Source organism: Strongylocentrotus purpuratus, unplaced genomic scaffold, assembly GCF_000002235.5.
Source record: "Strongylocentrotus purpuratus isolate Spur 01 unplaced genomic scaffold, Spur_5.0 spur5_scaffold_7, whole genome shotgun sequence".
NCBI lineage: Eukaryota > Metazoa > Echinodermata > Echinoidea > Camarodonta > Strongylocentrotidae > Strongylocentrotus > Strongylocentrotus purpuratus.
Genome location: NW_022145613.1, coordinates 31,543,259 through 31,556,290, shown reverse-complemented (window position 1 = coordinate 31,556,290; position 13,032 = coordinate 31,543,259). Strand labels below are relative to the sequence as shown.

The 13,032-nt window shown below is 36.9% G+C and overlaps 1 protein-coding gene across 2 annotated transcripts in view; it reads right to left on the bottom strand.

Annotated features, from left to right (window-relative positions):
- Window positions 1–12,565, bottom strand: part of LOC105436999 (serine/arginine repetitive matrix protein 2-like) — a 68,607-nt gene extending 56,042 nt beyond the window's left edge. The window contains exon 1 of one of the 2 annotated variants that reach the window (XM_030973734.1): window positions 12,057–12,565. The gene's annotated coding sequence lies outside the window, so the exon portion shown is untranslated. The remainder of the gene's footprint in view (window positions 1–12,056) is intronic. The other variant, XM_030973735.1, reaches the window with a different exon arrangement.
- Window positions 12,566–13,032: the final 467 nt, after the last annotated feature.

Here is a 13,032-nt window from a genome sequence, read left to right as displayed (position 1 = left end):
TAATAGTTTACTTTTGTGGTTTGTTATTAATGTTCAAGATTTTCTTCTGTCCTTGTTTTGTTGTTTTGTTTTTAAAGCTATAGCAACAGGAACTTGGTTCAGTGACTGCAGTATAGGGCTTGATTGAGGTAGAGAAACTTTGGGAATTGGGATTATACATAAAATGTATTACACTTCTAGAAAAATAAGGATATAGTGTAATTATACTGTTTCATACAGGTGTTTCAATGTATCATGAGTGTATGTTAAGGGAATTTGTATATATTTGTATCTCTCTGATGCTTATGCTATTAGAAAGGACTTGCTGGGGTGAGCAAAAGTATAGCCTCAGTTTTGTTCAGTTATGTTAGGGAACAAATCTTACAATATTTTTCCAACAATATAGAGAAATAAAATTGCAATCCACTTCACAATGTAAATATTTGATTGCTATATTTCAAAAGGCTAGGGATATGTATAATATTACTGTTACTGCATCTTATTCATAGCATCTTACAATATTTCTCCAACAATAGAGAGAAATAAAATTGCAATCCATTCAAAATATAACTATCCAATTTCCACATTTTCAAAAGGCTAGAGATATGTATAATATTTCTGATACTAAATCTTATTCAATGCATAGTTTACATTGCAAGAAGGGTATTGTGAAGTTACAATTCAACACTAGTGAGGTTTGCATGAGTCTATAAACTTAAGTTTAGGTTGTGGTTAAGGATATCTTGGACTATAATAATAATAATATGTCTTGTTTACCTAGGCTTCTCCCCGACGCCCTGCAATCATATTATTACCTGGCTTTAGCTGAGATACTAACAATAGGCGCTCAAACTTTCAAAGAATTACTTCCTACCGGATACCCATTTACCTCACCTGGGTGGAGTGTGGCAAATGTACATTGATGTCTTACTTGAAGTTATACACCATGAGAGACCTTATGGTATAAGCTGGTTACAAGCAGCAAAAGTCCTCACTCAAGTTATGTGCCAGGCAAACGCATTTAAATTTGAGGTATATACACCACCTTGTCTGCTGGCCTGGTTTGTATTTTAAGACTTATATACGTCTTCAGTTTGATGCCATGTGAACCTTTCTTGTTAGTGGATTGTTGGTTAAAACATTGAGGTTTGGCAGTCTCAAAATTAAAAACTATGATGATCCCATGTAAACATAGCTACTGTATTTTGCATTTCTCATCATTCATAAAATGAAAACCAATGCACTCTATGATTGACTGCATATCAAATTTAAAAAAGGTTGAATAATAGCACCTGCCATTAAACTTGGACAATAGCACAATCTGCGATATAATGCCAAATATGTGTTTATTTGTATGGATCTTTTGGAGTGCAAAATGTCAGTTGCAAGAATGATAGCCTACTGTTCTGTGTGTTTGACATTGCTTCAAGCTTGTTGCCGATGCCAAACATTTGACACTATAGTATAGGGGGTTCAGTTCAACTATTGCCACTGTATTTACATATATATGCTTTTAAAAATTAATCAAAAACAAATATGTGGTATTCCATATTCAACTGGAAAGTCATTTGTATAATACATTATCAAGAGAATATTCAACAAATAACAAAAAGGTTCATCATTATATTTGTATACTACAGTTATTTTTACATAGTCACATCAGAAAGAAACCTGGATTTGAAAACCAAATATGTTATAAGGAAAATGTGTTTCGAGTGCAAAATAGATCAAATTCATTTGAAAGATTAGGTTCAAAAAGCGATTAAACTTTATTAAGGATAACAAAACTGAGATGTTTGAATTAAGTATTGATTAATTCACAACGTTATTCTTCACTTTACACTCATGTGCAGCCATTCAGTTGTTTATATCTTGTTTGTGGAGTTTAAAACAAGTCTGTTCATGCAGAGCCAGAAATACATTAAGTTTGTGTTAAAGTATATGAGTTGACACCTACTGGCTATGAACAGAGAAACTGATAGGGTCATTGCATGCCTGGGAAAAAAATATTGTCAACTTCGTTCTCCAAATTTAACCTTTACTTTATCTTTTATTGACATCAACATGGGTTATTAGAGCACAGCAAACCACATGGTAAACGTATCACCCTCCCCCCATTCAGAATAGTCAATTTAATTGCGTAACTTTCTGTGAGCATTAAAGCTATGATCATTTTTTCTCATCTTAATGTCATATAATGAAGCGCTGTACAATAAATTATCTTATAGCAGATATTTAAAAAATGGACATTTGAGAATCGTCATTAAGAATCGGGGTACACTTCTAATGTTAACATTGGCTACAGATCGGCAAAGAATGGGGATATGCTTTCAATTTTCCACGTTGTAAAGACATGACATGTTATACATTTTGAGTTGTAACTATTTGATGTGAACAAGCTTTAAGTGATATAGCAGTGTGGATGAACTTATGCCAAAAGGAAGCAAACTTTGGACTTTGTGGTTAGCCCTTGTGAAGCTCATTTTGGAATCACTATTTCTGACCTGGCTTATAAATACAATATCAATTCTCAGATTGCATTCAGACGAAGAAAATATACATTATTAATTCATTTTAACCTTTGCAATATCATGAAAACATATAATGTATCCTTCCTTTAGAGTTAGATAACCTAATAGTACACGCCATTATATCCATCTTGGTTTATATTATTACGATATCATTGTGCATTGGATTAGTATGACCATACAGATTATTTAATTCATTTGATGCATATAAACAGAAATATTTTACTCTTATTCAATGTGAAAATATATTTTGATATCCTAAACTCTGTATCAGGTAGGGGAAATGCGGGAAATGCATGAAATGGAGCGAGCAACGGACCACATTTATCACCTTTACGATAGCAGGTAGACTTGAAAAAAAAATCTGTTACAATAGAATACCGGTAACTCATATTCCAAAGAATATAATAGAAGGGGAATATAATACTCGTGTTTCAGAATTTCAGATAGTATGAAGTCAACAAATCATTTTGTGTGAACACAACCCAACACACTTGTGTGAACACAACCCAATCCAATATCTATTTATCCCGATGCAGGATGTGACAGTGTATTTTTTGGTGACCTCAATTCTGAGCCATCAATGTATTGTTCGATAGTATGGAGCCACAGGTTCTTTAAGCCATCCTAAATCCTAAAATCTAAAATTCTTTTTTGAAGGGGATAAACAGGCAATGGAACAACACTTCCAGTACCATGCACTGCTATAGATGAAAATATACTTTGCATGTACATGTACAAGTGCTTTTACAGTTATAGCATATTTTATTGTCTGATATTTTTGGTTCTGATTCAATTAAATTTCATTCATTTTGACTCAGAGCGTCATTAAAGAAACAAGAATTCACATATATTAACAAACAAACAAGTAAACAAGACCACACAATTGTCACCCAGTATATGAGGTTAAATTACAGTTGATCACTTCTATATATTAAAGAAATGTGTTACTTCTTCAAGGATGTAATATTGCCATTCCTCTCTTTACATTGAAGCTGAATGTATGAAAAAAACTAAATCAGTGTCAAGTGATTATGGCAAGTCCTCTCTAATAGCTCACACATAACTGTGAAAGACAAACAATTTCTATATTGATCGTCCATTGATTGTATAACACATGCTTCAGCGACTAATGCGCTGCAGCCAATTTCATACACAATTATCAAATTCTGAACTTCAACCCCTGACCTAACACTATACATGTATATGCCTGAAAGCTAACCCTAACCCTAACCCTACCAAAGGCATTAATCCTATATAACACTAACCATAAACATAACCTAAAACCCAATTGCAACCCTAACCTAACCTATACATCTGTGACAAAATGAAGCTCATAACAAATCTTGCCAGAGCATATGTTGGATAAACCTTCTAACTCCTCATTTCGCCAGCTTCGTTGCTATATCATCTTCCATCCACCACGGTTCACTGAGCTTACTACATGCATCAGCATCCTTCATCATCTTCGGCAGTGTACCCTGTTATATCATATGCCTGGATGAATAAACAGTGACTCAGTGTCGGGAGCCCTCGCTTAATGTCAACTAATCAATACGACAAGCCGTAAAACGCACGAGGAGACCGATCGCGGCCAGAAATAATGGTTATCACGACTTTCTACGAGTAGGAGAGAGAGAGATGGGTAAACAATTTCCTCTGGGTTGGAGCCAGTGAGCAAATATTGCTCATATTCCAGTTTTTGATGAATTACATTTTTCATGCTTTTAACATAAAAATTCAGATAATTTATGACATTATCAAACAGGAAGCAAATCTTGGAGAGCTTTTATCTTGATTACAAAAATTTGATAAAATAGTCTGGTGTGAAAGAATTGTGAAAATAAATTTGAAGAAATATAAGATATTGGGGAGAAAAGCAAACAAAATTTATATAAAAAGAGGAGGAGAGAAGAGGAGAGAAGAGGAGAGAGGAGGAGAGAGGAGGAGGAGAGAGGGGCAGAGGAAAGAGAAAAACATAAATACCGGTATTGATGCTAGGATATTCAGCAATGCAATATCATAATGAGTTTGATCTTCTGTCTAAGATTTCTGTACAGTATCAAAATATCAGTTTTACACTGGCTTTTTAAATTAATCTGCATACCCGGTAAGTCCCCAAATTGCAACAAGGATTCAATATTTCGTAGCCAACACACAGTAGAAGTATTTATTCAGAAATGTAATTCAGCGGGACTGCATGATGCCTGCCATGCCCCTCTATTACTTAATGGTGGGCAATTCGTCTAATTATGACTGGAATTAGAGATAATAGGGCACAATGGCGGCAGATGGGTGATGTGGACCATTCATCAATAATTCAGTGATGTTATCTTGAGGGATGCATCCAGAGTGAGTCAGAGCATTCAAAATTAATCAGACGGAGACAAAGACATGATCGCATCCCGGGGGTAGATTTGTCTGGTATCATCACCCCCTATACCGGTTTACTGTGAAGATGGTGTTTGTATCATCCCCCCATAGGAGACAGGGATGATGGAGACATGGATAATGGAGTCATTTGAGGGATGAATTAAGTCTGCTGTATCAGATGATAGGAATATAGTTTTTTATGGTTCAGTAGAGTATAATTATTCTTGCTGCTTTGTCTCTTTGAGTATCAACTGATTGTCCTTTATCCTCATCATCAGAATTGCATCTATTGTGTCTTTTCTCGTCCTCCACATTATTATTTTGTCCTTTACAATCATTGTCATCATCGTCAATCACAATCAATCACCATTACCATTACCATCACTATTGTCATCATCTTCATCATCACCATCGTCATCCTTATCATCCCCATCATGATTATTCTCATCAACATGTTACATCTTACATATAGCATCAAAATTACCATCACTCCTGTTAACATCAATGTTCCCTCCTCCTCCTCCTCCTCTTCCTCATCTTCAACATTCCTACCCTCACCATCATAATGATCCTCATGATTATCACAATAACCCTCATTATTATCACAATAACAGCTACTGAATTCTATACTCGATTAACTTCCTCATGTTCAGTTCCTAATCTTCACAATCATTCATGATTTGATCCCAGTTGCAATTAAATGCATGTCATGGGAATCATGTTTCATATCTGTCCTGTGAAAAAAGTAAAAAGCTCTAATATTTTCACTGGTCATTAACAAAATTATTGATGATTTTTATCAAATATATCATATTTTCACAGCATATTGTAATTCATACATGACATCACATTTGCTGCAATCATACTTGAGAAAATTAGATTCTCCAGAGCAACTACTGGAAGTGTCTTGTGGGAAACTTTCCTAGCAGCTAGCTAGGGTCCTTAAAATGCCCCTTCTCACAGGAAAGGAAATGGTTTAAGCATGCCGATCAGGTTCATCCCCATCTCCCCTGATCTTAGCATCCTTCGTGAAATATCTTTTCATCTAATTGGAGGTTATCGATGATGACAGCAAGGAAGCCGTCGGCTTTTCCTTCCAAATGCCACAACCTCCCATCCCAGGGCAATGTACAGACTGAGGTTAGCATGGTCAGCTTATACACCTTAAATCTTGCACAACTCATTTCACATCTATAGGTCTTCAGTAACTTTCCATGAAACTTAGCTTGTACGCCCAACTCACTCAGAGACTCTTTAAAAGTACATGTAGGAATGGGACTACATGTACATGCAAGATAAAGCCTACCCATGCATATCTAGCAGTTTGTCATAAAAGAAAATGAAAAAATCTGTTCTATTCATGTGATCTTCAAAGTTTTAGTAGCCATAAAAAGGTGACTTCTAGGAAATAGGAAATTGCTCATTTGTAAAGTTATAAACTAATGACTTTCTTTAAAATAAAGCCTATTTCTTTAAACCCTATTTTTTAAATGGATTAATTCTTTCAATTTATTTTCAAATCTTGGACAAAGTATGTAGTTTCTACTGTAGTGTAGTCACAAAAACATAATCATAGAAAAATAAAAAATTCACTCATAATTTCAAATTAACCTACATCTTTAATCATGTAATAGTCTGTAGCACAAAAAGCTGTGTTTTACTTCCTTCATTTTCTGCCTTGATCTAATTGCAATATTCCACAATTTCTGAGAAGCAGTGTGACCTTACAAAAAGTACTGACAAGGAAAACAAGACCTCAGAAAGGAAGATAATCAGGAAACATGTTCAACATAAAGGGAAATAGTCCAGGGAAACAGGAAAAGGGTCTTGGAGAAAAAATCTAGTTATTTCTACCTACATGCCACTTTTATATTCTTTCTTATAGATATATGATTAATTTACATATTTATTGTTAACCTCTTCATATGATTTCCCATATCCACAGCGCCTACGTTTCTTTGCCTTTGGTAAAATAAAGAAAGTCCCTCTCGACCAACACCCCTCCCTCCACCTCAGGATAAAAGGACATCTCTGTTGTTGCCATTTTTCAGTCAAACTGAAATGCACCAACAAAAAAATGATTTTGGAACCCCCCCCCCCTCCCCTCCTGCCCCCCCCCCTCCCCCTCCTGCCCCCCCCCCCCCCCCAAAAAAAAAATGTAATGGCTATATAGTAAGGGAACATGCATTTGCACACAAGAGCCATTTTCATCTTGTCAAGTTGCTTCAGTAACAAGTGCAGCTTTCAATGCAATGTGAACTTATATACCCAGAGTTGCAGTCATATTCAGCTGAGAAAAATTATTGATAAATAATTTCAGAATACCATGGCGATGGATGATATAAAGTAAAACAGGCAAATCCATGATTGGACCCCCATGACTAGAAAAATCAAGTCTAACGGCACTCTTGGGAAAATTTAATAGAATTCTTGGAAACTCCATCACACTTGGCATCAATTTTGTCTCCATTTGTTTCCATTTATCCATGCTGTGTGGCCTGTACTGAACTCCACTTGCAAGTACTACTTACAAGTAATGGTAGTCTGACTGTCAGAGTACATGATTATTTTGTCTTTCAATAAATAAAACAAAGGTACCTGTTATGATTTGAAACACAGAATTTCATATCTTCTGGTATGTTTATCTATCTCTTCTTCATGAGAGGGAAGAAATATGTGATGTTCTTAGACCATCAATTATCAAAATAATGTGAATGTATACAATGGAAAATTAATTCTCTGTGCTTGGATGCAAGACCAGGTGAGAAAATACATGAACTTGGGGTGTTGAAGTGAATAAGATGTGACATCTCACTCTAGGGTGTCATGTTATTTGAGTGTTGCAAAGGTTCTGGTTCTAATTATTTCCCCCACTTCTCCAGAACAGAAGATGGATGTAGAACGATGATGATGGCTAGCCATATGTTCCCCTGCGATGCCAATTTCTTCACTCATTGTGAGTCAGCGTGATGGTGATTTTTTTTTTCTTGTCGCTTTCTCACAAAGAATGAATATCCAAGTGAAGCATGGCAGTACACTGGTTAATACATCACAATTTCCAGCTATACATGACTCAAACAAATAAAAGGCCAATTCTGTTCTCAGTTGTTGATTTAAAGTCTTTTGAACTACCGGTATATGCCTGCACCCTATGTTTGATAAGAAGTGGACCATGACAGCTGCATGTACAGTACATCTACATGAATGAGTGTCATTAGTTTGGGACTTATATTTATTCACACCTTATTAAAGCAATCAATTATATTCAACAGGAAAATTATTTTACTCTGTTGCATAGATTAGGTATGCATACTTGCTCTGTGTGTGTGGGGGGGGGGGCAGCAGTGCCTCCACGCCCTAACCCCCCGGATCCTCTACAATCTTACTTTTGTAATTATAAATCACACAATGACTTGTAAATTTTACTCATCTTTTCTATAACTTATCTACAGTTTGTCTTCTTGTCCTGCCCATAACATAAGCCCTATCAATAATACCAAGGAGTTAGCGAATATACTATACCATGGACCTACAGTATGTATAGTAGGTCCATGCTGATACCTATTTCATATTGACATCGCTCTCTGATGTTATAAGGTCAAATAAGTATAGGCAACTCTAATCAGATAATACTTGTTTCTTCTAAAAACAAATGAGGAAACAAACAGCCATGTGCAAGCATGCAGATGTTATCTTAATTCTCTCTTTCTAGTCTAGATATCTCGTCTCTCTCGATCTCCTTCAAAACTTCCTTCCTTTTCTCCTTTTCTTCCTGGCAAACAGTTTCTGGTTTTTCCAAAGATCTCATGGATCGAAAACAACACCTAAAGTACTTTAAAGGGAGTATTAATGACTTGCATGTGATTAAATCATTAATCATTAGCAACCAGTCTCCTTTTTTCATACATCATTTTTTTGGTTGAGGAAATATAATATTGATACCATCTTGTAGATCTCCTGATTCATATTTCAAAACAACAGAGAAGTTTAATAACTGAAACATTTTATGTCTCAACTTTGAACTACTGTAGTAGGGTGTTCAATAGATTTTAACAAGAATACATACATGTACAGCCCAGCTACAGTCCCACATCAATGCCTTTTTCTGAAGTTTTCTATGGCTTTGACAATTACATAGCCCACAACAATTGAATTTCCATCTGGGTTTGCAGCAAACTATTACCAGTATATTGATTTTCAATGATTTTTTTTTTGTACAATATTTTCTTCTTAGAATTATCAATCAATGGTACTACCTTTAAAAGAACTGACATGTACACAATGGACATCATCCCTGCATACAGAGTGTGATGAGGTTTACGGTTATGCTAACAAATTAACCAATTGGTCCATAGTTTAAATACTTCTGTAAACAAGGGTGCATTTAGTGTGTGATGACATTTCTAGGTCTGGTGTTATATGATTAGGACTTGAAACCACTTCAAATGATTTCCGTTTGGAAAGAAAGAGAAAGTTGAGATAGTACACGATGCCAACAGGTATTGCAATCAAGAAGACCTGTTATTGTAGTCAAGAATGATGTATAGCTTGCTTCAAATTATTTTCAATGCCTTGAAAATCAAGCTAATTGAGGGTTGAATGAACTTGATCATAGATAAATTGTTTAATAAAAACATACTTGATAAACCAACAAGTCTTCACAGTGTTTGTGATGAGTTTTCTAACAGAATGAGTTGTTGAATTAGGGTTCTTACTGCCTTTTCAACAGTTTTTTTTAGCTGCACTTCATTCTCCCTTTAGGTGTTTTTATATTGATTATTGTTATTGATAAACATGCATAATATTATATATACCTGCAAAGCGCCATCAAAAGGATGAGAATACATTGTGAGATGGAATATAGTTCCAGCTAAGAAATATGAAATAGATGGCAATATATTGTTTTGAAGAAATCCTATGAACATAATTATACAGTATACACTGTAGGTATAATCATACTGCCACTAGGGGCAGTTACACTGTCATCCAAACACGCCAAAAAATGCCAAACCGGAGCCTGGCCGCGATGTTACCAAGGGCAACTACGCTTTACCGGCAGACATGCCAAGCCCCAAACATTCCAAAACGAAGTGTGATCTTTTGGCGTGTTTTGGCGTGTTTTGGCGTGTTTGGCAAGTATAACCGCTCGCAGTTGTAACATCGCGATGTTAGGCACGTGACTTCCGGCACCTCCGGATTGTTACCCGCGCTCTTTTAAACCACGTTCTTCCCGTGTGATATTTATAGCATTTCCATCGTCGCGCGTGTTATCCGTTCATTCAGGTCCGTTTGTTCCAATTCCGTTAACTCATCCTTTATTCAATCTTCGTTATTCCCGTCTGGCCATATCTGTCTAGTAGTAGTAATTGAGTGTTTTGTTAGATCAATTAATATGGAAGTGAACAATTCCCATTGGACTGATGATGAGATGAAGTTCTTGATTTCGATGTGGAGGCAGGGAGAGCTCCTCCACCAGACTTCCAAGCGTCCCTGCAAACGTGGGGAAAAGGGCTTCAGAGAAATGAGTGAAAGCATGAAATTAACAATTAACAACGATGATTTTCTTAACCTTCCCATATCGTTTTTACTACTAGATTTCGATTGAATTTGGGAAAACTGAATCAGCAGCCGTAGTCCGTACATCGTAACTTATCCACTCTTGCCTCAAATACTACACGCGAGATAAACAAAACATATCGCATGCATGCGCATTTAGCTAGCTATAGCGCTAGCTGGAAATTGCGCGCGCTAAAAATCTTATAGCAGGCCGGGGTCAAAGGTCGGGAAGACTGCACATGCGCATTACCAACCGAAACACGCCAAAACATCGCTGAACAGCTCCGTCGGTGATGTTTCAGCACAAGTGTAACCGGGTGCACGAAACATCGCGACTTTTCAAAATGAGGTATTTGACAGTATAAATGCGCCTAATGTCTACAATACATTTACAGCTTGATTTGGTGCACTGATATATTTGGTGTTTACATTGTCCATGTTTCAATTCTCTACCAGAAATAGAGGGGACCTGCATACCTGGATAACTGTGCATGATATTCAACAAAAACACATCTTCACCTGTGCAACCAGCTTGATCAGGCTTCGACACTCTGCATAAAAATTGTGAATGGATATCTTACTGGAGTCAGTAGCAATCACAGCGTGAAGAGAAAAATCAATGAAGTATTTCCCCTAAGTTCTCCTCTTCTCTTTGATTACCTGTTGGTCAATTAATCCCCATTGTGGAAAGGCCCCCTACAGCCACCCTCCCTGGCTATACAAACCTAATATTCACAATGGACCGGATTGGGATGATTGTTCAAGCCTTCGCTTTGATCTCATAGAGAAGGGATTAAATCAACCTCTGAAGGAGTTTTATTTCTTAAACAGGTAGACCTATAAAGCATCCCTTTTATTACTGGATCAAGTGTGGATAAGCACCAAAGAAGCGTTAATTGCTCAGTGTATACATCGCAACTAGTAGTCTAACCATGGACCTAACACAGGTCACAGACAAAACACAGGCAGATATAGGCCTATATTCTACACAAAAACTTAGATTTTTTTCTACCAAAGAGATACATATACATGTAGCAGTAATTACTGGTAAAGCATATATGATATTCTGAGAAAATGCATTAATCTCTCTAATTATCTTTCTATCTCTCTATCTGTCTGTATCTGTATATTATATATCCATCTTTTTAGTCTCTTCCACCCCCCCCCCCCCCAAAAAAAAAAATGTTCTCCCTATTTCTCCCCTCTCTCTCTCTCTCTCTCTCTCTCTCTCTCTCTCCCTATATGTTTACTCATCTGGAATGTTGTTTACTAAATTCCCTTTACGGAATACTATAGGCCGACACATAGCTTAGGCACTTGTACATAGATCCGTCTCTTCCTCTCAAATATTGTCTTCCTCTGAGAGAAGTTGAATAAAAAGAAACGTTTGTGAGGTATCATACCACAGGCAAATATAACTAGACCTGTATAAGAGGCACGCACTACTCACCCAAATTTATACATGTTTGCCATATATCTTATTAACCACCCAAAAAAAAACATGTAGTATACCATTATATACTGTTATTTGCAAGCATCATTCGTTATTTCATTACATTATGAAGTGTTTATATTGTGGCAGATGTCTAGCTTTCCCCGCATTTTCCATTTTCCACTCACCTCATTACAGACAAAGAACATTAGCACATCTCAACCCCTCCTCCTCGATCTCATCCCCTGCCTGGCAACGTACACCGGTAGCTCATCCAACCTCTCCTCCTCCTCCTCCTTAATGCGTATCACAAATCAATATTGAATCCTTAAACTGAATTTTTGTTACCCGATGAATCAGCTATAGTCCAATAAATTTCCAGAGAGTGTTAGCAGAAATCATTAATACTAAAATAGTAACAGTAAATAAAATCCATGGGGAAATGTGGACGATAGGAGTAGAAATCCTCTGTCTTTATGCCATATAGAGAGGTGCTATCGGCAATGCCCAGCCAGCTGGTAATGAAAGCCAGCGAGATACTGAGAAATCCTCACTCCACGCTGCTACTACTATGTACCGCAGCAGCGGTTGACTACAGCCAAATAGAGCAGGATTGTTTGGTCTGAAAGGCCTCTTTACTGCTCTCTCCCTCTGTCTCTCCCTCTCTCATTCATTCACCCAACTAGCTCAATCGGCGAGCACAATCGGCTCAGACCAACGTGTGCAGCTAGGGATAGAGGTGTACAGAGGCAGGGTATTAAACCCAGACAATGGGTGCAAATCAGGATAAATGGGGGAGTAGTGAGGGAGGGGGATTGCAAAAGCTTCGCCAGCTCCACCTCCCCGGTTCTCCTTTCACTGGCTTCGTGTATTCTATTCTCCCTTCCCCCGCTATAAAGCAAACCGCATTAAAAGACCAGAAAAGCCCTACAATTTATAACTTCAGGAGAATACATATTATCTATTTGATCTCATCCGGCCATCTATACTGTTATTAGTTCCAAACCAATGCTGTCAAGGGATTAAGCATGCCCCTTCTTCAAAACATTATAAACACAAATGCTCATACCCTAACAAAATGTATGGGTCCTTGAAAAGATCAATGCAGACCACTGCCAAAGACTAGAAATCATTCTACAAGATTGCTCCCTTTTTTTCATCCAC